The sequence below is a fragment of the Symphalangus syndactylus genome, chromosome 5 (assembly GCF_028878055.3).
Source record: "Symphalangus syndactylus isolate Jambi chromosome 5, NHGRI_mSymSyn1-v2.1_pri, whole genome shotgun sequence".
In the NCBI taxonomy this organism is placed as follows: Eukaryota; Metazoa; Chordata; class Mammalia; order Primates; family Hylobatidae; genus Symphalangus; species Symphalangus syndactylus.
The window spans coordinates 116,700,930-116,727,667 of NC_072427.2; the positions used below are offsets into that span (position 1 = coordinate 116,700,930).

General features: G+C 41.3%; 1 long non-coding RNA gene across 1 annotated transcript; it reads right to left on the minus strand.

The window, feature by feature from the left end:
- Nucleotides 1-26,688, minus strand: LOC129482825 (uncharacterized). The gene is made up of 3 exons (XR_010120816.1): nucleotides 26,516-26,688; nucleotides 5,581-5,753; nucleotides 1-5,181 (listed from the first exon to the last, which is right to left on the minus strand). It is a non-coding gene; the product is annotated as an uncharacterized lncRNA (long non-coding RNA).
- Between the last annotated feature and the right edge of the window lie 50 nt (nucleotides 26,689-26,738).

A 26,738-nucleotide genomic window follows, 5' to 3' on the forward strand; every position in this document is an offset into this window, starting at 1 on the left:
TGAGCCACCACACCTGGCAGCCATGTTCTTAAGTAGGAATACTTAACCTCATCAACATGTTGTTCATCACTAATTAACCTGCATATGCAATACAATTCCAATCAAAATCAAACTCATGGCTGGGTTTTATGTAATCTGAAAAGGTAGTCCTAAGATTCAGATAGTAAAGGCCTAAGAATAGAGACATTCTGAAGGGGAACTGAAGGGGACTTGCACTACCCAGACATCCAGATGTCAAGATGCACTATAAAACTATAGCAATTAAGTAGTTTAGTAAAAATTTTAAAAAAATCAAAATCATTCTAACTCTCCCTTAGTAGAGGAATGGATAATTTCTCTTATATTCATACAATATCAGGGAAAACCAGCCCCCAATATTTCATGTAAGTTCTTTTCTATTTTCCCTAAGTGTTGGCCGGTCTGAGAAATAAAGGGAAAGAGTACAAAAGAGGGAAATTTTAAAGCTGGGTGTCGGGGAAGACACCACATGTCGGCAGTTTCCATGATGCCCCCCAAGCCACAAAACCAGCAAGTTTTTATTAGTGATTTTCAAAAGGGGAGGGGGTGTATGAATAGGGTGTGGGTCACAGAGATCACATGCTTCACAAGGTAATAAAATATCACAAGGCAAATGGAGGCAGGGCGAGATCACAGGACGGGGGCAAAATTAATGAAGTTTCAGGCACACATTGTCATTGATAACATCTTATCAGGAGACAGGGTTTGAGAGCAGACAACCGATCTGACCAAAATTTATTAGGCGGGAATTTCCTCATCCTAATAAGCCTGGGAGCGCTACGGGAGACTGGGGCTTATTTCATCGCTTATCTACAAGCGTAAAAGACAGATGTTCCCAAACTGGCCACTTTAGAGACCTCCTCTTGGGAACACATTCTCCTCAGGGATGTTCCTTGCTGAGAAAAAGAATTCAGCGATATTTCTCCTATCTGCTTTTGAAAGAAGAGAAATATGGCTCTGTTTCGCCCGGCTCTCAGGCAGCCAGACCTAATGGTTATCCCCCTTGTTCCCTGAACATCGCTGTTATCCTGTTCTTTTTTCAAGGTACCCAGATTTCATATTGTTTAAACAATCTGTGCAGTTAACACGATCATCACAGGGTCCTGAGGTGACATTCATCCTCAGCTTATGAAGATGACAGGATTAAGAGATTAAAGTAAAGACAGGCATAGGAAATCACAAGAGTATTGATTGGGGAAGTGATAAATGTCCATGAAATCTTCACAATTCATGTTCAGAGATTGCAGTAAAGACAGGTGTAAGAAATTATAAAAGTATTAATTTGGGGAACTAATAAATGTCCATGAAATCTTCACAATCTATGTTCTTCTGCCATTGCTTCAGCTGGTCCCTCCATTCGGCGTCCCTGACTTCCCGCAATGATACAATAGAATAATAAACAGATAAAAGGAATAAACTCGATTTCCATGTATCAGATTGTATAGTTCAAAAAATGCTGTTAAAAGGCAAGTTGAAAACGAACCTATAAACTATGATGCTATTTATGTTTAATTTAGAAATACAAATAATAATTTGTATATTCTCTATGGATACGTGCATATACACTAAAAGTTATATATTTATATTTTAAAAAGCTGTGGTTGCCTCTAGAGGAGGAGAAGAAGAAGAAACGGGGCCAGAGCAGGGCAATATGCTTTGCCATATTTATATTTTTTAGAGTATGCTCCCAAATGACAGTAGCAAAATATCAAGATATACTTACGTCAGCCTCAGTAAATTCAAAAACATAGGAATCTTACTCTCAGACCACAGTGGAACAGAAATAGAAATTAATACCTAAATCTCTCAAAACCACAAAGTTACATGGAAATTAAATAACTTGCTCCTGAATGACTTTTGGATAAACAATAAAATTAAAGCAAAAATCAAAAAATTCTTTGAAATAAATGAAACTAGAGACACAACATAACAAATATCTGGGATGCTGCAAAAACAGTGGTAAGAGTAGTATTTTTGGCAATAAATGCCTACATCAAAAAGCTTGAAAAAATCTTAAATTGACAACCTAATATCACACCTAGAGGAACTAGAAAAACAAAAACAAATTAATCCCCAACCTAGCAGAAAAATAACTAAAATCAGAGAAAAACTAAGTGAAATTGAGACCAGTGGCTCATGCCTGTAATCCCAGCACTTTGGGAGGCCAAAGGCCAAGGCTGATGGATCACTTGAGGTCAGGAGTTCAAGATCAGCCTGGCCAATGTGGTGAAGCTCCCATCTCTACTAAAAATGCAAAGTGCTTATACCAATTCTACTGAAACTATTTTTTAAAAAATCATGGAGGAAGTACTCCTCCCTAACTCATTCTACAAAGCCAGCATCACCCTGATACCAAAACCTACCAAAGACACAACAGAAAAAAAAAAAAAAAGAAACTCCAGGCCAATATACCTGACGAACATAGATGCAAAAATCCTCAACAAAATACTAGCAAACCAAATCCAACAGCACATCAAAAAGTTAATTCACCACAATTAAGTAGGCTTCATTCCTAGGATGCAAGGTCGGTTCAACATACACAATTCAAGAAATGTGATTGACCATAGAAACAGAATTAAAAACAAAAACCATATGATCATCTCAATAAACACAGAAAAAGCTTTCAGTGAAACCCAACATTGCTTCTTGATAAAAACCCTCAAGAAACTAGGCATCTAAGGAGCATACCTCCAAAAATAAGAGCCATCTATGTAAAACCCACAGCCAACATCATACTGAATGGACAAAAAAAACTGGAAGCATTTCCCTTAAGAACTGGAACAACACAAGGATGCCCACTCTCACCACTCCTATTCAACGTAGTACATTGCTAGCCAGAGCAATCAGGCAAAGGAAATAAATAAAAGGCATTCAAATCAGAAAATAAGTCAAAATATCAGTCTCCACGGACAATATGATTCTATACCTAGAAAACTCTAAAGACACCATAAAAAGGCTCAGAGAACTGATAGATGACTTCAGTAAAGTTTCAGGATACAAAATCAATGTACAAGTATCAGTAGCATTTCTATATACCAACATTCAAGCTGAGAGCCAAACCAAGAATACAATCCCATTTACAATAGCCACACACACACAAAATACCTCGGAATACATCTAAACAGGGAGATGAAAGATCATTACAAGGAGATCTATAAAACACTGCTCAAAGAAATCATAGATGACACAAATGCATTCCATGCTCATGGATCAGAAGAATAAATACCACTGGGCATGGTGGCTCATGCCTGTAATTCCAGCACTTTGGGAGGCCGAGGTGGGTAGATCACTTGAGGTCAGGAGTTTGAGACCAGCCTAGCCACTATGGTAAAACCCCATCTCTAATAAAAATACAAAAGTCAGCCAGGTATGGTGGCACATGCCTGTAATCCCAGCTACTCAGTAAGCTGAGGCAAGAGAATCACTTGAACCTGGGTGGCAGAGGTTGCACTCCAGCCTGAGCAACAGAGGGAGATTCCGTCTCAAAAAAAACAAAAAGAAAAAACAAAACAAAACACGGAAAAAGAGTCAATATTGTTAAAATGGCCATGCTGCCAAAGGAATCTACATATTCAACACTATTCCTATCAAACTACCAATGTCATCTTTCACAGAACTAGAAAAAAACTATTCTAAAATTCATATGGAACCAAAAAAGAGCCTGAATAGCCAAAGCAATTCCAAGCAAAAACAACAAAGCCAGAGGCATCACATTACCTGACTTCAAGCTATACTATAAGGCTACAACAAAAACAGACACATAGATAAATGGAACAGAATAGAGAATCCAGAAGTGAAGCTGCACACCTACAGCCATCTGATCTTGACAAAGGTGACAAAAATAAGCAATGGAAAAAGGACTTCCTATTCAATAAATGGTGCTGGGATAGCTGCCTAGCAATACGCAGAAGAATGAAATTCAACCCCTACATTTCACCATATACAAAAATGAACTCAAGATAGATTAAAGATTTAAATTTAAAACCTCAAACTATAAGACTACTAGAAGAAAACCTAGGAAACACCATTAGGGACATTGGCCTTCGGAAATAATTTATGACTAAGTCCTCAAAAGCAATTGCAATGAAAACAAAAATTGACAAGTGGGACCTAATTAAACTAAAGAGCTTCCACACAGCAGGATAAGTTATTAACAAATTATATGGACAACCTACAGAATGGAAGAAAATATTTGCAAACTACACATCTGACAAAGGTCTAATACCCAGAATCTATAAGTAACTTAAACAATTGAACAAGCAAAAACAAATAACCCCATTAAAAATGGAGAAAAGACATGGACACTTCTCCAAAAAAAAAAAAAAAATACAAGCAGCCAACAAATATATGAAAAAAATGCTCCATATCACTAATCATTAGAGAAAGGCAAATCAAATCACAATAAAATACCATATCATACCAGTCAGAATAGCTATTGCTAAAAAGTAAAAAAATAACAGATGCTGACAAGGCTGCAGAGAAAAGGGAACCTGTATACACTGTTGATGGGAATGTAAATTAGTTCAGCCAGTGTGCAAAGAAAGCAGTTTGGAGATTTCTCAAAAACCTGAAAACAAAAGTACCATTTGACCCAGCAATCCCATTACTGGGTATATATCCAAAAGAAAATAAATCATTCTACCAAAAGACATATGCATGTATATATTCATCGCAGCACTATTCACAATAACAAAGACATGGGATCAACCTAGGTGCCCATCAGTGGTGGACGGGGTAAAAAATGTGGTACATACACAACAGAAACATTATGGAGTCATAAAAACAAAGAATGAAATCATGTCCTTTGCAGCAACATGGATGTAGCCATTATCCTAAGTGAATTAACGCAGGAACAGAAAGCCAAATACCACGTTTTCACTTACAAGTGTGAACCAAATATTGGGTACTCATGGACATACAGATGGCAACAATACAAACAGGACTACTTGGGGTGGGAGTGGACAATGGTTGAAAAACTAAATTATTTTTTAAAGAATGTTCATTTTTCATTTCACGGAATTCTAAAAATGTGCAAGGTATAATTAACACCTGTTAATTAGATTCAACTGTGCTCCTTTTCCTTTCTTTTGATTACGGCTCCCCTCTTCGCAGTAACGAGTCTGTTCATGCAGTTCAGGTGGGGCTAACACACTTGCACCTGCCCTAGATGAGGGAATGGGTACGAGAAAGCCCAATCAGACTCTTCTCTTAGATTAAACACACAGAGCTTGGGAGATAAAGGGTTTATCTTCTGGGCTTGGGGGTAAACTAAGAATTACATAGACTTGGGACTACTGGTAGCTGTTGTGCTGCTGAGTAGAGAGAGTCTCTTCAAGAACAAAGCCATGAAGAGACAACAGAGGGATGGAAAAAAGAGAGACGTGAAACTCTCGGATCTAGTCATGTCTGGAATCAGATTTACCTGCTTGGACTTTCCAGATACACCCAGCAACATATAATTGATTCTTATTGTATTAGTCAGGGTTCTCCAGGGGGACAGAACTAATAGGATGGATGTAGATGTACACATGAAAGGGAGTTTCTTAAGGAGAATTGACTCACAGGATCACAAGGCGAAGTCCATGACAGGCCGTCTCCAAGCTGAGAAAGAAGGAAGCCAGTAGTGGCTCAGTCCGAGTCCAAAAGTCTCAAAAGTAGGGAAGCTGACAGTGCAGCCTACAGAGCCCTCGGCAAAACGCTGGTGTAAGTCCAAGAGTCCCCGAAGAACGTGGAGTCTGATGTCCAAGGGCAGGAGGCATCCAGCATGGAAAAAAGATGAAAGTTAGAAAACTCAGCAAGCCAGCTTATCCCACCTTCCTCTGCCTGCTTTGTTCGAGCCTCTCTGGCAGCTGATTGGATGGTGCCCACCCACATGGAGGGTGGGTCTTCCTCTCCCAGTCCACTGACTCAAATGTTAATCTCCTCTGGCAACACCCTCACAGACACGCCCAGAAACAATACTTTACCAGCTATGTAGGCATCCTTCAATCAAGTTGACCCCTAATATTAACCACCACACTCATTATTCGGGGATTCTGTATTTGCGAATTTGCTTACCTGCTAAAATGTATTTGTAATCCCTAGATTAATACTCTTGAAACTATAAGGGAGTTTTAAACCTTCCCCCTACTTTCTGAAGGTTTGATAATTTGAGTCTCTGGAATAAACTGACAGCATACAGATTAACAAGAAAAAAGGCATACAGTTTTATTATGTGCATGCACGTGGGAGCCTCACAAATTATAAGATTCAAAGAAGGGGTAGATGGTCAAAGTTTTTATAGCATCCTGAGCCATAGAAGGAAATAGGGGCTTGAGGCTTCTGTGGGGAGGTGGTAACAGGTTATGAGAGGGTGAGAGGAGGAAATTTATAGTGAACGAAGTTGTCTTGTTATACAGAGAAAATATCTCAAGTAGCAACCCTCAGAACAGATGGGGTGGGGGCAGTGGCTCATGTCTGTAATCCCAGCATTTGGGGCTGAGGCGGCCAGATCACTCGAGGCCAGGAGTTTGAGATCAGCTTGGGCAATATGGAAAAACCCCACATATCTACAAAAAAAGAAAAAAAAATAGCTGGGTGTGGAGGCACATGCCATGGTCCCAGCTACTCAAGAGGCTGAGGCAGGACCTCCCTTCAGCCTGGGAGGTCAAGGCTGCAGTGGGCCACAATAGTGCCACTGCACTCCAGCCTGGGCGATAGGAATGAGACCCTATCTCAAAAAAAAAAAAAAAAAAAAATACAAGAAGAAGAATAGGTGTCAACTTTTGACAAAGTCTATCTGGGCAAGTTACCAACCTTTAGTCTCCTCTCCTGTGATATAATTAATCTTCCCTAGACAATGAGATTGCAGAGAGGGGACAAATGAGTCCCTTTTAGAGGATCCATTTTTAGGCAGGTAAGGGAAATTCAGAGAGAGCTCCCTCTTGCTCTTCAGGAGAGAAGCGCAAGAGACAAGAGCACAGGAGAAAGTCAGTGAGAACTTGGTTCTCCTTCAGATCAAAGCACTCAGCATGCCACAGTGCCATACTACGGGATATTGTTTTCTGAGCCCCAACAGCACTTTCACAATCATTCACTGACATGTATGTACAGAGTAGTGAAAAATTTGAGTCACCTAATGCACATGTTTCCAGCTGAGGTTCAACAAGACGTCTGCTGTCTTGCTTCACCTCTCACACTGTAAACAAATGTCCTTTTTGCAATCTATTTAGCGCCACGTTTTTCACATTTTGTGCTTTTCGTTGTTTTCACTGTTTAAAATGGCCCTCAAGCTTAGTGCTAAAGTGCTGTTTTGTTTAGCGTTCCTGAGTACAAGACTGAGATGTGCCTTACAGAGAAAATATATGGGTTAGATAAGCTTTGTTCAGGCATGAGTTAGCATGTTGGTAGTTCAGTGTTAACAAATCAATAATACGTATTAAATGAGATGTCTTTAAGCCAAAACACACATAAAACAAGGTTATGTATTGATCCATTGATGAAAATATTGTGACCAGAGGCTCCCTGGAAACTAATCTTTTAAGTCTTCTGGGAGTAATGGTTCAGTATTCACTAATGCAGTGTTTATGGCAACTTGATAGAACATAACTACTGCACATAATGAGAACTGACTGTATTCTCCTTTTGCTTAAGTTACTTTGAGTTGGAAGAAGCAGCACATAATGTAGTAAGGGGCTGAGGGAAGGCTTTATGAAAGAAATGACTTTTAAGTGAGTAGCATTTTACCAGGAAAGAGAGTGGGAGAAGAGAATTCCAGGCTAAGAAAATAGTCTGAACAAAGATCTCAGGGTGACAAGGAGCAAAGCATGTTTGATGATCCAAAAGAAAGCCAGTGCAGTTGGACCACAAAAATCAAGGGAATAATAGTGTGAGAATTTAAAGAAGGTAGAAAAAATATATATATAGTGGATATTCTTGGTGCCTACCTATAATCAATTTCCCACTCCTTCCTTCTCATAGATCCCCAATTTTGTTCTGGTATCCATCCTTATCCAACCTTTGGGATTAGGAAAAGCTAACACCATCCTCAGCTCACAAAGTAAGGACTGGTTAAGGTAATCTCATCTCTGGCCAGCAAATGGTTTAGGAATGGGAGTGTACCTCAGTATTGGCCAATAAAATTTGAGCTACTAATAGCTTTGGGGAAAGTTCTTTATATTTGATTGATAATGATGGAAAGTAGATCTCACTGTTCCATATTGAATGTAAGCAAAGAAACCTGTTGCTTAATTTGTGTCCTTGAGGGAAGCCAGCCTGAGAACAAAACCTACACATGGAGAATGGACTCACAAACACTGCAAGAAAATCAGGCTAGAACTTTGATTATGTTGAAACTGCCTTTGCAAAATTATGACAGTAAGAGAAATCTGACATAGTTTATTCCATCTTGTTTCTGACCTCCAAGCTATCCTCGGTCTTTCCTGGGTGTGGGCCAAGCTAACCTTGGGGAGAATTTAGTTTATAGTTTAACCTTAAAGCAGGGGTGATAACAGCCCTTCCCAAAACTAAACTGCCTTTGTAAAATGAATAAAAAGCCACAAGCTTCCGACTGTGAGAGGGGCCTGAACTCTGCTAAAATGTAGGCATAGTTTCTAATCCCTTACTGCTCAGGAGTCTTGTGACCTTCCCAATTGCTCCTCTATAACATCACTATTACAGAACGTATAATTGGTTTGAGATGTTTTTCAGATGGACCCCACATGAACTCATGACTCAATGAATCCTGTGGCCCCACCCAGAGGCAGACTCAGCCCATGAGGACTATTTTCCACACCCCTACGATTTCATCCCCAACCAATCAGCAGCACCTACTCCCTAAAAACTCCTAACCTCCAAATCTTCAGAGACTGATTTGAGCCCATTTCTTCCTCATGGGCTTGCCTCATGTCAATTAAACTTTCTCTACTGCAATGCTGCCATCTCAGTGGACTGATTTTGTCTGTGCAGTGGAGAGGAAGAACCTGTCGGGCAATGACAATATTGTACCTGAAGTCTGCATGTATCAAGACATTTGGTTATATAAGCCAACTTCACTGTTAAAGGATTGGAGTTGGTTTTCTGTTAATTGAGGTGGAAAGCCTCTTAACTAAAACAATAGATGTCCAGGCTCAGTCCCCTAAGTGATAAGTCTAAGATGAATGCAATTGGATGGCGGATTGGGAGCTCTGGCGAGCAAGTTATTGACGCCACCTCATATGGCTTGGCTGTGTCCCCACCCAAGTCTCAACTTGAGTTGTATCTCCCAGAATTCCCACATGTTGTGGGAGGGACCCAGGGGAAGGTAACTGAATCATGGGGGCTGGTCTTTCCCATGCTATTCTCATGATAGTGAATAAGTCTCATGAGATATGATGGGTTTATCAGGGGTTTCTGCTTTTGCTTTTTCCTCATTTTTTCTCTTTTCACCACCATGTAAGAAGTGTCTTTCACCTCCCACCATGATTCTGAGGCTTCCCCAGCCATTTGGAATTGTAAGTCCAATTAAACATTTTTTTCTTCCCAGTCTAGGGTACGTCTTATAAGCTGCGCGAAAATGGACTAATACAGTAAATTGGGACCAGTAATGTGCGGCATTGCTGGAAAGATACCTAAAAATGTGGAAGCGACTTTGGAACTGGGTAACACAAAGAGGTTGGAACAGTTTGGAGGGCTCAGAAGAAGACAGGAAAATGTGGGAAAGTTTGGAACCTCTTAGAGACTTGTTGAATGGCTTTGACAAAAACCCTGATAGTGATATGAACAATAAGGTCCAGGCTGAGGTGGTCTCAGATGGAGATGAGGAACTTGTTGGGAACTGGAGCAAAGGTGACTCTTGTTATGTTTTATCAGAGACTGGTGGCATTTTGCCCCTGCCCTAGAGATTTGTGGAACTTTGAAATTGAGAGAGATGATTTAGGGTACCTGGTGGAAGAAACTTCTAAGCAGCAAAGCATTCAAAAGGTGACTTGGGTGCTGTTAAAAGCATTCTGTTTTAAAATGGAAACAGAGCATAGAAGTTCAGGAAATTTGCAGCCTGACGATGCAGAAAAGAAAAACCCATTTTTTTGAGGAGAAATTCAAGCCAGCTGCAGAAATTTGCATAAGTGGCAAAGAGCTTCATGTTAATCCCCAAGATCATGAGGAAAATGTCTCTCGGTTGATGTCAGAGACTTCACAGCAGCCCCTCCCATCACAGGCCTGGAGACCTAGGAGGGAAAAATGGTTTAGTGGGCCAAGCCCAGGGTCTCTGTGCTGTGTGCAGCCTAGGGACTTGGTGCTCTGTGTCCCAGCTGCTCCAGCCACTGCTGAAAGGGGCCAACATAGAGCCTGGTCTGCGGCTTCAGAGGGTGGAAGCCTCAAGCCTTGGCAGCTTCCACATGGTGTTGAGCCTGTGGGTTCACAGAAGTCAAGAATTGAGGTTTGGGAACCTCTGCCTAGATTTCAGAAGATGTACGGAAATGCCTGGATGCCCAGGCAGAAGTTTGCTGCAGGGGTGGGGCTCTCATGGAGAACCTCTACTAGGGCAGTGCAGAAGGGAAATGTGGGGTTGGAGCCCCCACACAGAGTCCCTACTGGGGCACTGCCTAGTGGAGCTGTGAGAAGAGGGCCACCATCCTCCAGACCCCAGAATGGTAGATCCACTGACAGATTGCACCATGCGCCTGGAAAAGCTGCAGACACTCAATGCCAGCCTGTGAAAGCAGCCAGGAGGGAGGTTGTACCCTGCAAAGCCACAGGGGCGGAGCTGCCCAAGACCATGGGAGCCCACCTCTTGCATCAGTATGACCTCGATGTGAGACCTGGAGTCAAAGGAGATCATTTTGGAGCTTTAAAATTTGACTGCCCCCACTGGATTTTGGACTTGCATGGGCCCTGTAACCCCTTTGTTTTGGCCAATTTCTTCCATTTGGAATGGCTGTATTTACCCAATACCTGTACCCCCATTGTATTCAGGAAGTAACTAGCTTGCTTTTGATTTTCCAGGCTCATAGGCGGAAGGGACTTACTTGCCTTGTCTCAGATGAGACTTTGGACTGTGGACTTTTGGGTTAATGCTTAAATAAGTTAAGTTTGGCGGACTGTTGGGAAGGCATGATTGGTTTTGAAATGTAAGGACGTGAGATTTGGAGGAGCCAGGAGTGGAATGATATGGTTTGGCTGTGTCCTCACCCAAATCTCAACTTGAATTTTATTTCCCAGAATTCCCACGTATTGTGAGAGGGACCCAGTGGGAGGAGGTAATTGAATCATGGGGGCCAGTCTTTCTAGTGCTATTCTCATGACAGTGAATAAGTCTCATGAGATCTAATGGGTTTATCAGGGTTTCCGCTTTTGCTTCTTCCTCATTTTTTCTCTTGCTGCCACTATGTAAGAAGTGCCTTTCACCTCCTGCCATGATTCTGAGGCCTCCCCAGCCATGTGGAAGTGTAAGTCCAATTAAACCTCTTTTTCTTCCCAGTCTCGGGCATGTCTTTATCAGCAGCATGAAAAGAGACTAATATACCACCCTCGATGGCTTTACAAGAACTCTGGACAGAAATATTTATAATCAAGTGGTAATCAGTCTGCATGTTGACCCACTTCCTTGTTACTGAAAGTGATGTCACACTAGATACTGGCCGTCTGCACCCCCATTATACCTATAAATAGGATTCCTGGCCCTAGAATCATATAGCTTTTGTTTAAGATAGATATGATTTCTGACATTAGAGTCCTAACACTTTTAGGACTTGCTTAAGCAGATCCCGAATTCCAGCAGAACAGCTGATGCCAAGCAGTTTAAGACCCTCATAGGGTAACTCAATCAGCATCAACACGAGAATATCATTTCTTCATCTCTCTGTACCATGACTTCATCTTGCACTCTTCAACCAAGCAACAACTGTCACGCCTTGGCTCACTCCAAAACCCTTATAAACTCTAGCCCCAAACTCCTCAGGGAGTTTGAGGTTTCCTCCCATCTCCTCATATGGCAGCCCTACAATTAAAACTCTTTCTTTGCTGCAACCTGGTGTCTTGGCATATTGGCTTACCATGCACATCAGGCAACGGACCTATTACAGTCATGTAATAACCAGACAATGTAGTTTGGTGTTACACGTTGTGTTTATTTCCTTTTGGTTATTCACTATTGCCTAGCCTTTAGTAAAGACTTTTTTTTTTTTTTTTTTTTTGAGACAGGGTCTTACCCTGTTGCCCAGGCTGGGGTATAGTGGTGCCATCACAGCTCACTGCAGCCTTGACCTCTGAGCTCAACCACTCCTCCCACCTCACCTGAGTAGCTGGGACTACAGGTGCACACCACCACACCTAGGTAATCTTAAAAAAATTATTTGTAGAGATGAGGTCTTACTATGTTGCCCACGCTGGTCTCAAACTCCCGGGCTCAAGTGATCCTCCTGTCTTGGCCTCCCAAAATGTTGGGATTACAGGTTTGAACCACTGCACCTAACCCAGTAAAGACTTGTGTACACCATGAGCAATTGAAGTTTTCCTTGCCCATGAGATTATACTGAGAGTGACTTTAATGATTATTCCAGGCTCTAGAGAAATTCAAAGCAATCCCTTAGATTTCTTTGAACTCTACATGTACTCATGTTTATATGTTCATTACTACTAGCTCTGGTTCAGTTTATGGGTCATCTCACTCTCTAGTGTATATTGAACTCTATGCTGTCTGTTGAACATCATACCAACCTTTACATGAAACATACACTTCTATTCAAGATCCACATGTACATGAAAGAGATATTTATGTTTAATAAACGTGATCAAATTTTTGGGGACGGATAAGGGACTTATATTGTAAAAATGCCAACAACTTTAATGTTAAAAACCCTTCTTTTTTTATTTTTTTTTTTTTTGAGATGGAGTCTCACTCTGTCACCCAGGCTGGAGTGCAGTGGTGCAGTCTCACCTCACTGCAAGCTCCGCCTCCCAGACTCACACCATTCTCCTGCCTCAGCCCCATGAGTAGCTGGGACTACAGGCGCCCGCCACCACTCCCGGCTAATTTTCTGTATTTTTATTAGAGACGGGGTTTCACTGTGTTAGCCAGGATGCTCTCGATCTCCTGACCTCATGATCCACCCGACTCGGCCTCCCAAAGTGCTGGGATTACAGGTGTGAGCCACCACGCCCGGCCTATTTCAAACAAACAGACAAAACCCACTACCTATCCAGTGTATGGTAAGAAAACTAAAAACAACTTGGCATAGCCTATTGGGAATACTTACGACATCACAGAATTTTAGAATAAGAGGGCATTCCCTCATTGTATGTTTTAGGTGATGCCAAAGGATATAAAAGTTTTTACTGCAGAATAGATACAAAAGTATTGACTGCAAATGTAATTTTTTCTGTGTTAAACATTGAGCTTTTTTGATCAATTTTGTGTACAGAAATGTCTTCCCTATTATGTGAAAAAGTCATATGAAACAACGTAAACTCTATACAACCCAACAGACATCCATAGGGGAATGGCTTAAATAAATTGTGGTATATTGATATTGTATTTTTCCTTAAAGCTGCTGAAATGTATTAATTAGACGAGTATGCAACACAGCATAACAAGACAAAGTGTGGAAGGGAAAAAGCAAGTTGTAGAACAATGTATATACTGTTTACTGTAGTGAATTGTGCACATCAAACTTAAAACAATGGCTACTTCTGGCACAGGGGAGGGTACTAGGATTTGGGGAATTCAAATAAAAAATGACTTTAGCCTTATTTATAACGTATTAATTTTTTAAAGAATAGTGCTGGCCGGGCACAGTGGCTCACGCCTGTAATCCCAGCACTTTGGGAGGCCGAGGTGGGCAGATCATGAGGTCAAGAGATCAAGACCATCCTGGCCAACATGGTGAAACCCTGTTTCTACTAAAGATACAAAAAATTAGCCAGGCGTGGTGGCAGGTGGCTGTAATCCCAGCTACTTGGGAGGCTGAGGCAGGAGAATCGCTTGAACCTGGGAGGCAGAGATTGCATATTGAGACTGGGTAAATTTTTTTTTTTTGATATAGAGTTTTGCTGCTGTTGCCCAGGCTGGAGTGCAATGGTGTGGTCTCGGCTCGCTGCAACCTCTGCCTCCCGGGTTCAAGCGATTCTCCTGCCTCAGCCTCCTGAGTAGCTGGGATTACAGGCACCCGCCACCACGCCCGGCTAATTTTGTATCTTTAGTAGAGATGGGGTTTCACCATGTTGACCAGGCTGTTCTCAAACTCCTGACCTCAGGTAATCCCCGGCCTCGGCCTCCCAAAGTGCTGGGATTACGGGCATGAGCCACCACATCTGGCCTGGGTAATTTATAAAGGAAAGAGGTTTAATTGGTTCAATGTTTCACAGGACTTGGGAGGCCTCAGGAAACTTACAATCATGGCAGAAGAGGAAGCAAACATGTCCTTCTTCACACGGCAACAGCAAGGAGAAATGCCAAGCAAAAGGGGGAAAAGCCCCTTATAAAACCATCAGATCTCATGAGAACTCACTCACCATCACGAGAACAGCATGAGGGTAACTGCCCCCATGATTAAATTACCCCCCACTGGGTCCCTCCCACAACATGTGGGGACTATGGGAACTATAATTCAAGACGAGATTTGGGTGGGGATGCAGCCCAACCATATCAATTAATGAAAAATACTGTTACTACATTAATATAAGATTTTAATAAAACACATAGAATACTAGATGGTATTTGTTGGAATATAAATATGTTATATTCCACCAAACATATTTATCTGTTATATAACATATTTATATGTTTTCTGTTACATATTTATCAGGAGTAATTTAACCAAAATTACCCCTGATTCTTATTTGATAATAATATTGCAGGGAAACAATTTTAGAATTATTAAGAACCAGAGAGCTTTTTAGGATAACTTAACATTTCTTTTTTCATTTTTTTTTTTGAGCCAGGGTCTCATTCTGTCACCCAGGCTGGAGTGCAGTGGTGTGATCATGGCTGCTGGGCTCAGGTGATCCTCCCACCTCAGCCTCTTAGGTAGCTGGGACTACAGGTACACACCATCACGCCTGGCTAATTTTTGTTTTTGTAGAGACAGAATTTTGCCATGTTGCCCAGGCTGGTCTCAACCTCCAGGACTCAAGTGATCTGCCCACCTCTGCCTCACGAAGTGTTGGGATTACAGGCATGAGCCACCATGCCCAGGCTTTTCTGGAAATTTAAATTTTAGGTGTGAATTCTAATAAAGGACTCCATAATGTAAAGACAGACAACCCAATAAGAAGGCAAAATACTTAAACAGGCACTTCACAAAGGAGGACATTTAATTGTTCAATGAACATATGAGGAGAAGGTGCTCAATCATTAGTCATCAGGGAAATGCACACAATGAGACAGCACTACTCACGTATCAGAAAGGATACAAAATTTTAAAATGACAATACCACATGTTAGCAAGGATCTGGAACAACTGAAAGTAATCATCTGCTGTTGGGAACGTACATTGGCATAGCCTCTTTGGAAAGCCATTTGGCAACAGTCTACTAAATCTGAATATGCGTTTACCTTATCCCCCAGCAATTCCACTCTTGATGAAAGAAAACATGGGTGACCCAAAAGACAGTGCAAGAACGTTCATTTGTAGCTTTGTTTATAATATCTCCAAATTGGAAACAACCCAAATGTATATCAAGGGTATAGTATTCATAGAGTGGAATACTGTATAACAATCAGAACACGTTACTGTTGGATGCAACGGTAGGATACATTGCTGTATGACAGATGAACCTGACAGCAATAATTTAAGTATACCCTTAAGAACGAACCTATGGTCTAAGAGGAATGTGTGTTCAGAGTTCTGAGCTAAGGAACCTGGGAGTGGTCAACCCAGTTTCCCTCCTTATCTATGAAGGACATCTGAACCCCTAGTCCATCCCTTGGAATGCAGGCTGTACATGGGCTTGAGGCCCTTTGTTTTGGGATAAATGAAAACTGCTAGCTGGAGGTTGCTAGATGGAGGGTGCTAAGCAAAAATGCTATAAAAACTGCATGCTTTTTACAAATGGGAGTGGTTCTCCTGTCCAGCCGCTGCCACTGGACCATCCCTGTATGTAAGTTCTTCCAATAAACCCTATGTCTCAGTTGCTGTCTCCACGTCTCTTCTTCAGCCTCTTAGACAGGATGCCATCCCTAATGGGGTCAATGGGAGTCTGGCATGACAATTGCACAGGCATAATGCTGAGCAAAGGAAGGCAGACATTAAAGCATACTATATGGTTACATTTCAATAAAGTTCAAAAATGAGCAAAACAAATTTGTGATAGAAGTCAGAATAGTGAATACTTGTGGGAGCAATGACTAGTAGACGACATGAAGACTCTGGGGCATGGACAATGTTTTGAGTGTTAATCTGGGTGCCAGTTAGTATGTGCATTCACTTGGTAAAAATTCATTCAGCTGTATACTTAAGACCTGTTCACTTTTTGTGTGTTGTACTTCAATTTGAAATGTTTTTAGTGCCGGGCGCAGTGGCTCACACCTGTAATCCCAGCACTTTGGGAGGCTGAGACAGAGGATCCCCTGAGCTCAGAGGAGTTTGAGGCCAGCCTGAGCAACATGGCAAAACCCCATCTCTACTAAAAATACAAAAATTAGACAGGCGTGGTGGCATCTGCCTGTAATCCCAGCTGCTTGGGAGGCTGAGGTAGGAGAATTGCCTGAGCCTGGGAGGCAGAGATTGCAGTGAGCCAAGATCGTGCCACTGCGCTCCAGCCTGGGCTACAGAGTAAGATCCTGTCTCAAATAAATAAAGTAAAATAAAATATTTATAAAATAAAATCTCTAGCAGAGTCATATGGAGATAAGGCAGTTAGTGCCAAGTTATCCCAAGGGTGGCCCCTAAGAGTGTCTGTGGGTTCCCCCTTCTGAGGCCCCGAGAGCTGTTCCAGTTTCTCTCCTTCCTGAGAACTGGTTGTTCTTTTTTTGATTCTCTTGATCCTTACAATAAAAATCTCCCCCAAAAGAATAATAATTAGTTTCTTACTGAGACCCACTTGAGTTTCAGGAAGAAACTGACATTATTCTTGAGGTAAACAGCACTGCTTTTTTTTTTGAGACAGAATCTCACTCTGTTGCCCAGGCTGGAGTGCAGTGGCGCGATCTTGGCTCACTGCAACATCCGCCTCCCAGGTGATTCTCCTGGCTTAGCCTCCTGAGTAGCTGGGATTACAGGCACCTGTCACTACATCCAGCTAATTTTTTGTATTTTTAGTAGAGACAGGGTTTCACCATGTTGGTCAGGCTGGTCTTGAACTCTTGACCTCATGATTCGCTTTCCTCAGCCTCCCAAAGTGCTGGTATTACAGGCATGAGCCACCAGTACTGCCTTTTATAAAAAAGTCAAATACCTTATATGTAAAGTGGCAGAAAAAAATGTGTTTCTCTTATACATGATAGAACCCTAATTGAGTACAATGGAATGTTTGACTGTAAGCAATAAATTAATATAACTGGCATCTGTATTACAAGGGAATGCCTTCAAACTTAATAGCAATAAAATCCAGGTCTAAGATCAGAATTAAAAGAATCATATTCACAGTGGCAAGAGCATCCAGGCTGGGGGTCTCTTGCCAATTACTTCTCTAGGGCACACTGACCAAACATGATCCTTAATATCCTTAGTGCAACCAAGAACACTAGAATGTTTAAAGAATGTTTAAAATTGCTAACTTATAATGAGAGTTCTCTTCTAAAGAGGGTGCATTCTGTTATAAGAAAGTCCCTTTTGTTCTGCTGAATACCTTGATAGGTTTAGGTATGCAAAATGAGCCTAGAGCTAAATTTGGGATTGAAGAGTTGAACTGTTCTGCAGTTTAAGGAAAGAAGATATTGGAGTTCCTGGTATATTCAGTGAGGGAATGGAGGGTGGAGAAAAGAAAGGAAAAGGATGACAGGAAGCTAGGGATTACTTGGGGAGAAATGGGCAGAAAAAAAATAAACAACAAAGAAACTCTGGTTGTACACCCCTTTAAGAATAAGGGTGTTGGCCAGGCAGGGTAGCTCACGCCTGTAATCCCAGCACTTTGGGAGGCCGAGGCGGGTGGATCACAAGGTCAAGAGATAGAGACCATCCTGGCCAACATGGTGAAATCCCATCTCTACTAAAAATACAAAAAAATAGCTGGCTGTGGTGGCATGCGCCTGTAGTCCCAGCTGTTGCCTAGGCTGGAAGGCAATGGCGTGATCTCAACTCACTGCAACCTCCACCTCCTGGGTTCAAGCGATTCTCCTGCCTCAGCCTCCTGAGTAGCTGGGATTACAGGCATGTGCCACCATGCCCGGCTAATTTTGTATTTTTAGTAGAGATGGGGTTTCACCATGTTGGACAGGGTGGTCTCGAACTCCTGACCTCCTTGGCTTCCCAAAGTGCTGGGATTACAGGCGTGAGCCACTGCTCCCAGTGACAGATAGTGTTTTAACCTCAAAAATATCTGCCTCAAACTTTGTGCTGCTATAACAGAATATCTGTTGGGTAATTTTAAATGGACAGAGATTTGAACTCCTGGGCTCAAGTGATCCACCTCAGCCTCCCAAGTAGCTAAGACTACAGGCATGCACCACCATGCCTGGCTAATTAATTCTATTAATTTTTTTTTTTTTTTTTTTACAGACAGCGTCTTGCTGTCTTGCTGTCTTGCTATATTGCCAAAGCTGGTCTCAAACTCCTGGCCTCAAGCAGTCCTCCAGCTTCAACCTCCCAAAGTGCTGGGATTACAGGCATGAGTCACTACGCCCAGCTGATAATTACCTCTTAAAGATCCCACCTCTCAACACTGTTGCACTGGGGTTTAAATTTCCAACACATAAACTTTGGGAGACATATTCAAACCATAGCAGAAGTTACTTTAGTTTTGGCCTCAGAAATGTGTTAGAAGAAAGAGGAAGAATTCACATGCTACAAATTTATCATGAAAGTTGCTTACAAAGTATTTATCTGCTCTTCAGTCTTCAACCAAAAGCTAAACAAGTTTGTACAGGTAGACAGGACCTTTAGCTTACTTTATAAGCGGCTTCCTGCAAAGCCCTCAAGCCATGTTATCACTCATCATCTCTTAAAAACAAAACTGGAATGTAAATCTATTTTTGGTAGAAAAAGTTAGAGACCATTTTATCAAATGGTTTAGACATTTGAAGCTGTATGTAACTTAAAACTACTTATTTGCCTCAGAAATATTACATATAAAGAAAGAAGACAAAACCACACACACACATTACCTATAGAATAATATTGAGCACTTCTAATTGCTTGCCAGCTTGTCTTCTTGATCTTATAAGGAGATAATCTTATTTTCATTCACACATTTGAGTCATTTTAAATAACAGTGTAGAAACACCAGACCTTTAGTAGGAATCCTTATTTATAATGCTTTTACTCTACATGTTATAATAGAATGGAAGCAATATCTTAAATGTTTACAAATCACTTTTATAGGCAGATTCTCTCATTCGGAATTAAGAATAGCTAGTGTATACTCGGGAGGCTGAGGCAGGAGAATCACTTGAACCTTGGAGGTGGAGGTTGCAGTGAGCTGAGATCGCGCCACTGCACTCCAGCCTGGGTGACAGAGTAAGACTGACTCTCAAAAAAAAAAAAAAAAAATAGCTAGGGTAAAAGAACCCACAAATAATATCTTTTCTTCTCCTAGGGAACCATAAAAAGCATTTTGCATTTCAAATTATTATTTCTTTTTTTTAATAATTCAGGCAAATATAATCAGACAAATTCTAAATGCTCTCATTTTAGCTAAAAGCTCAAGTTATTCTAGAAAGGCAACACTTTTGTAATATTCATATTTTAACCTCTTTTTCACCACTTAAAAATTGCTAATAATCGAAATGGAATGTTCTTTGTAAGTTTATTTTGTATTTGGGAGCTAAAATAACAGCATTTGCTCAAAGGTTTTGAACTACGGCATATTAATGGTATAGATATGGTTTATCTGTTGCAGAATTGAGTCATATGCAATAAGAAACAACATAAAATCCATAAATAAGATTTTATGAGGGAAAAAATCAGTGTTACATATACATTTTTCCCTGCTTCTGGCAAATATAATCTTTCATTCATATAACTGTTGACTGGCTTCTATGTGTCCAATGGGAAGATAAATACAGTTCCTATATTCAAAGAACTCCCAGACTAATTCAGGGAGAGCTACAAGACAATTTAGGTACTGCTGGATTAGGAATCCTAGTTCCCTAGTAGAAGGGATGCTTCTTCCAGGAGACACAGCAAGGGTCCTACTGTACTGGAAGCTATGACCACCGCTTGGCCATTTTTGAGCTTCTCATGTTACTGGACCAATAGACAAACACAGTAATTACCGTATTGGCAGGGAGGTATAGGAGCTATGGTTGAGTTACACAAGAAAGACAAGAAGGCGTATGTTTGGAACTCGGGATTCACTGCATATTTTAGTACTTGCATATCCAATGACAACTCGAAATGGGCAGTTACTAGAACCATGACCCAGTAAGTTTAACACAACCGGCAAATCATACCTCTTGGGGAGGAAAATCTGAGTCCCCACCAGGCAATAACCTAGATTTGCTGAAGTACTGGCCAAGAATGGGAAAATTGAGAGTGGGTGGTACAGGAGAGAGATAATGCATATCATTATGGCCCTGAGACCAGTTACACAGTAGATGCTGCAGCTTATCCTAGAAACTCCTGTCTATCAAGTCTTTTGGAGACGTAAATACTGGACATACCTCAAAGACTCTACGGCAGAATGGACTAAGTGTAGGGCAGATCTGCACGTGTGTTAGATTCCTCTTGCACTCTGACTCATATCTTCTCAACTAACCTTTACTCCAGTCCTTGCTGCAGCAACCAAAGATGTAGAGATGTAACCAGACAGCAACTCATTTTAGTTGTTTAATGTATAGTTCACTTTCTGCCCCTGCGCCTCACTGCCACTGCTGTTGGACATACCTGTAGGAGCCAATTCAGCCACTCTACACACAAGAAAATCTGCAAATATTAACATCCTATGAAATAATCCCTGTCCAATGGGGAATGGAAACTAATGAATAAATACTCCCTTCTTGGTAGAACAATTCTGAGGTACATTCTATATGGCTCCTGAAGGGTCCTTAGTGATATCGAGCCCAAATCAGGTTAATCGTGTAAAGGAAACTAAAAGATTTTAAAAATCACTGCATGGGTTTTATGCCATTCCTTGTTTTACTCTTTTCAGTCCCCCACTCATGTTTCCTAGGCTCAGTCGTGTTCTGATAAATGTTTAATAACTGCCTCTCCAGGAAAAAAAAAGTTATCTTTGTTTGTAGCGTTTGCCTATTTCTGTGACATAAATACACCATAATTTCAAGCTACCAACATGACATCACCAAATCTGCAGTTGGAGAGAGGTGTACACAATTGTACCTTGGATGCCAGTATGAGTTGAGTCCAGCACACTACTACTTGGGAGTGTGTCTCAAAAAAAATTACTGCATGCAAACATTTGTCTCAGAAGATACAGGGTGAGACAAAAAAGACAAAAAGCTACCAGTGTGGGCCAATTACCAGACAATGATGGGTGTACTGACATTAGCCATGGATACCAATAAGATGAGAAAAAAATTCTTAAGTAGAAGAGGAAAGCATTTCAATTGTATAACAAATTGGTGATAGGAAGAAGTTGTAGGAATGGGCAGAGAGTATGAATTTTAGAATACTCAGAAGTCTCTAGCCTTTGCAACTAGATAGACAATAATGCTATTTCCAGAGACACAGAATACAGGATGATGATGAGTTCATTTTGGGATCTATTTAGTTTGAGACTTTTTTCATGATACCAAGGCAGTGGGAAATACAGGTCTGAAGCTTGGGTAAGAGATAACGGTGTGGAAGCTATAGCAAGGTACTGTGAAATTTTATTGTTGATAACTACTTATATTCCTGGAATATCCTGCCACCTCTCCTCTGGCTCCAGTCAGACAGCAGTGAGGCTTTCTGATTACTGCCCTCAGGCTAGAACTGTTACTACAGAAATGAAAAGAGAAAGATGAGTCAATGCTTAGCTTATAAATTTTAAAATAGAGCTTTGAAACTCCTGGTAGAAAAAATATGTTGACGCTCGGTATGGTGGCGCATACCTGGAATCCCAGCAATTTAGGAGGCCTAGGCAGGCAGATCACTTGAGGCCAAGTGTTCAAAACCAGCCTAGCCAACATGGTGAAATGCTGTCTCTACTAAAAATACAAAAGTTAGCCAGGCATGGTGGCACATGCCAGTAATCCCAGCTACTCAGGAGACTGAGGCAGGAGAATCACCTGAACCCAGGAGGCAGAGGTTACAGTGAGCCAAGATAGCACCACTGCACTCCAAACCTGGAATTATAGGCGTGAGCCACCGCGCCCGGCCATAATAAATCTCTTTATATATCTGCATCCTATTGGTTCTGTTTCTCTAGGGAACCATAATACAGTATCTTTAATCTGTCAGTCTGGAACAGTTCCTCCAACTTTCTTGACTTCTATGTCCTGGACACTTTTGAAGATTACAGGGCAGATATTTTGTAGTACGTTCCTTAAATTGGATTTGTTTTCTCATGATTAGATCCAAGTTATGTAGGAAAAGCAATGGGTTGCAAGATTTTGATCTGTCAAATGTTCACTTTGATCATTTGATTAAGGTGGTATCTTTCAGCCTTTTAATCTATTTAACTAAGTACTTTGTGGAAATATACGTTGAACCCTGTAAAAATCTCACTGGTCATTGAACTTTGAATGTACTCATTTATTATAATTTATATCTGTAATGAACTCATGGTACCAGAATTATTCATTGGATTATAATCTGTTGCTATCATAATTTATTTTAGTGCTCAAGTTAGACCATCTTTGGCCAGTGGGAGCTTTTTTCAGGTTGGTTCCTGTGTCCTTTTATTCTGTCTCCATCATTACTTTCATTATTTTCTGGGATAACAAGATGTTTCAGGCTCAACTTTTATTTGCCTTGTCCTAGTCCTGCAATCAGCCATTTTTCCAAGGAGCCCTGGTTTCTTTTAGTAAAAAATTAAAATGTGGATGCAAGATATGCTCATTCCTTTTGGGGTGTCATTGTTCCCAAGCCCTCTTAGAGTACAAATGTAGAAAATATTTGTGTGTGTGTGTGTGTGTGTGTATGCAGCAGAGGTTTACATCAACATTTATTTATATACTATATATATGTTAAAAACTTTTGAGTTCATATCAACACCACCAATTTCATTATAACAACACAAGACTCATTCAAGTTTTCTCTTTCCATTCTTATAACTTCAACAGTGACGAATGTGGTTCTCATTATCATTCATATATTCACTTATTGGATCACTTGTCTCTACAAGTAACTAATTTCCCATTTCTGCCATCACCAGTCCACCAAGCAAACCCTTCCTTGAACACACTTGGGTCCCACTGCCTTGCACCTGGCCATCTCTCTCACTACCTCCCACCCCTTGTGGGGTGAGGAGGGCATTTGAAAAGATGACCATGATACCTGAACTCTCTTCTTTACTCCTTCCTCTGCCTTGTTACCTGGAACATAGATGTAATGATTGAAGCTTGAGCCACTGTCTGGACTATGAGGATAAGGGTCACACCTACAAACATCAGAGCAGTGAGCTGTAAAGTGCCTGAATTTCTCACACTTAGGCAGAGCAAACTAGCCATATTAACCCTGCCCTGCCCACTGTCTAGACTTTTACATGGCAGCCATATAACATGAATCTTTAAATCTCATTAGTTTAGGTAACAGCCAAATGTAATCCTACTTGATAAAGATGTCCACAGCTAGAGGCCAGCGGGAACACGGATACATCTACTAATTCCAGGAGGGAGTGATGAACCTCCATCACCGAGATGAGGGAGCACAACAGCCTGTTAGAAGTCAGAATCCAGCTTAGCAAAAAGAGGCTCAGGGAAGACCAATCAATTGATTGGGACTATGTATTCTACCACTGGAGGTAGAACTTAGTTCATTTCAGAAAATCAAATAAACATTTCTTGCACTACTGAGCTCTGGATCTGAGATGGGCTCTATGAAGAGAGTAGCTGAAACTATGGTAATGGCAATGGCAATGGATGAGGTCCAGGGAGTTTCCAGTGGAAGAAAAAATGAACCTTAAAAATCTCAAACGTTAACTATTAGAAAGGAAGCAGCCAGCAGATATTAAGAGTAAGAGAGAATTAAAGGAGAACTTCGGAACAAGACTTTTTTTATATCCCTTAGGGAATTAATTACCAACATTGAAGTGCATTTCGTATCGTTACCTTTCATATTGTTACATTCCACATCAAATTTTGATCCCAATGGGTGATATTTTAAAAACTAGAAACAATTTCTGCATCACAGTGAAATCTATAGGCAGAGTTAAAGAGGGTTAGGTACATAGACTACTAGAAAGTCTAGACAAGGTTCACTGGTTTTCATTCATGTCTTGCTTCTTAATCAGTTTGGAGGCTCATGTAAAGGCAGATTTGAAGGGAGAAAAGACTCGAGAACAAGAGATAGAAGCAGTGATGCTATTGGAGGTTGCTAGAATTGCCTGGGTTTTGACTTGGGATGATCCCTAGCACAGGTATGAGGCACAGAATAAATTGTTATGCACCATGTCACACTCTTCACACGTGCCTCACATGGTTATACACATACTCAAACCAAATCAACATGAACCTCATCGAAGGCAGCCTAGGTGGACAAGAGGCCTTCATGAGAGCTCTGCGCAGTTGAGTGATATGTGGAGGAGTTCTTCATTCTAAACAGCTTTCTCAGTGGTGGTTGGTTATTTGACCACAAGCTGATATCACCATCTCGATTTGAGCTTCCTTTAATTTCAGGTGCCCCTCCTAGCTGTTGACTGGGATACAATAATTACTGTAGTTCATCTTGTATTGGTAGCTGCCTGTTTAATTCTTCATGATTTCATATTCAGAAAGACAGAATAAGAAATCATGAGTCAAATCTGTGGTCTTTAGAAGTATCATCACTAATAGCTATTGGGTACATCAAATGGCCAATTTGCTTTACTTTATAATCCCTAGGGGATTTACTGATTTTTTTTTTTTTTTTTTTTTTTAAATTACGTTTTAGGCTGTGTATAGTTCTCATATATTCATTACATTCTAGTAGCAGTAACGGAAGCTGTTTTTACACGTTTGTAATTGTGCCCTGAAATGACAATGAATTAACTTAAATTTAAATGACTTAACTGACTTAAAATTAAATATAAAAATGTGTATCATGAGAGATGAGGGAAATATTCGCAAAATAGAAGGGCACACAATATTTTCAGATTATTTTATTCTTAACCCACAAATCCGACAGATATGTGACCACTTAAAAGACAAATTAATGCTCTCATGGCTTTTTAGATTTAGGTAAGCCAACAATTCCTGACCATTCTGTAATTTTGTAGTCATGTTTAAGTGCCATCTCTTTCCCCCAATACGGATGAAATCTGAATTATGCATTAACAGAATTTTGATACATATTGAGATATGTATACAATTGAGATGGAGTCTTGTTCTGTTGCCCAGGCTGGAGTGCAACAGCGCAATCTCGGCTCACTGTAACCTCCTCCTCCCAACTTCAAGCGATTTCTTTGCCTCAGCCTCCCAAGCAGCTGGGACTCCAGGCTCCCGCCGCCACGCCCAGCTAATTTCTGTGTTTTTAGTAGAGAAGGTTTTACTATGTTGGCCAGGTTGAGCTCGAATTCCTGACCTAAGGTGATTCACCCCCTTCGGTTTTCCAAAGTGCTGGGATTACAGGCGTGAGCCACCGCGCCCGGCGAAGTACGACAAAAATCTTATGTAACAAACCAGTAATATGGGCTATAGCCTTGTTCCCACGTAGCATCTTAAACTGTTAAAAATAAATCAGAGTTATTCTGAAATCATTGAGGAAAATAAAAATTAGATTTTGAGATTGCAGAATTGTGCAAATTTCTGCAAATGTATAAAAACAACATGATATAAATTGTGGTCTGGGTGTTCATAATTCTCCCCAGACTCTTTTATGGATGCCTTATTTGGTGGAGGTCTTCCTGTAATTATGGAACTATAAAGCCCATCAGACAGGAATATTAAAAAACATGATTATTCCATAACCTTATTCCACAGGAGGAGTTATTCTACAGGAGGTCCTAGTTCATTTTATTTTTCCCTCCTCTTCACTGCCTTCCGGTGGTGGTGCGGGTCAACGCCCAGCTAAAGCAGGTTTAGAGGGTCAGCCTGGAGGTTGGATGGTTACTGGTGGGCTTTAAAGATGGACAGACCACAGGACAGCAAATAGCTTAGGAACTGGCACTGTTTACAAATCCTAGGGAGAGAATTTCAGACCCCGAGTCCAAGACTGCTGCGATCCCTCCAGGCCTCCCCATTCGCTGCCATGCTCAGGCTTTCCCTGGCGGTCCCCAGGTCCGGCTTCTTATTGGAATGACAACCTTAACCAACAAGAAAGCGCTATGATTTTCAGTTTGGGATTTAAGCGGGGGTTAAGCTCACGGATTCCCAGGCGTCCAGTCAGAGGCCGAACTCTGGGTCGGATCTCAGCGAGACTAGTTGCTGAGGGACACTTGCAGCTTGGCTCCCCGGCGCTCCCCGGCTCCCCGGCGGACCGGTCAACCACTCACCTCCCGGGGAAGGGACCGAGGGCGCGCCCCGCCACGCGCGCTCCCCACGCCATGGTCCCCGCCGCGCGCGCGCTCCTCCCACCCGAGCCCCGCCG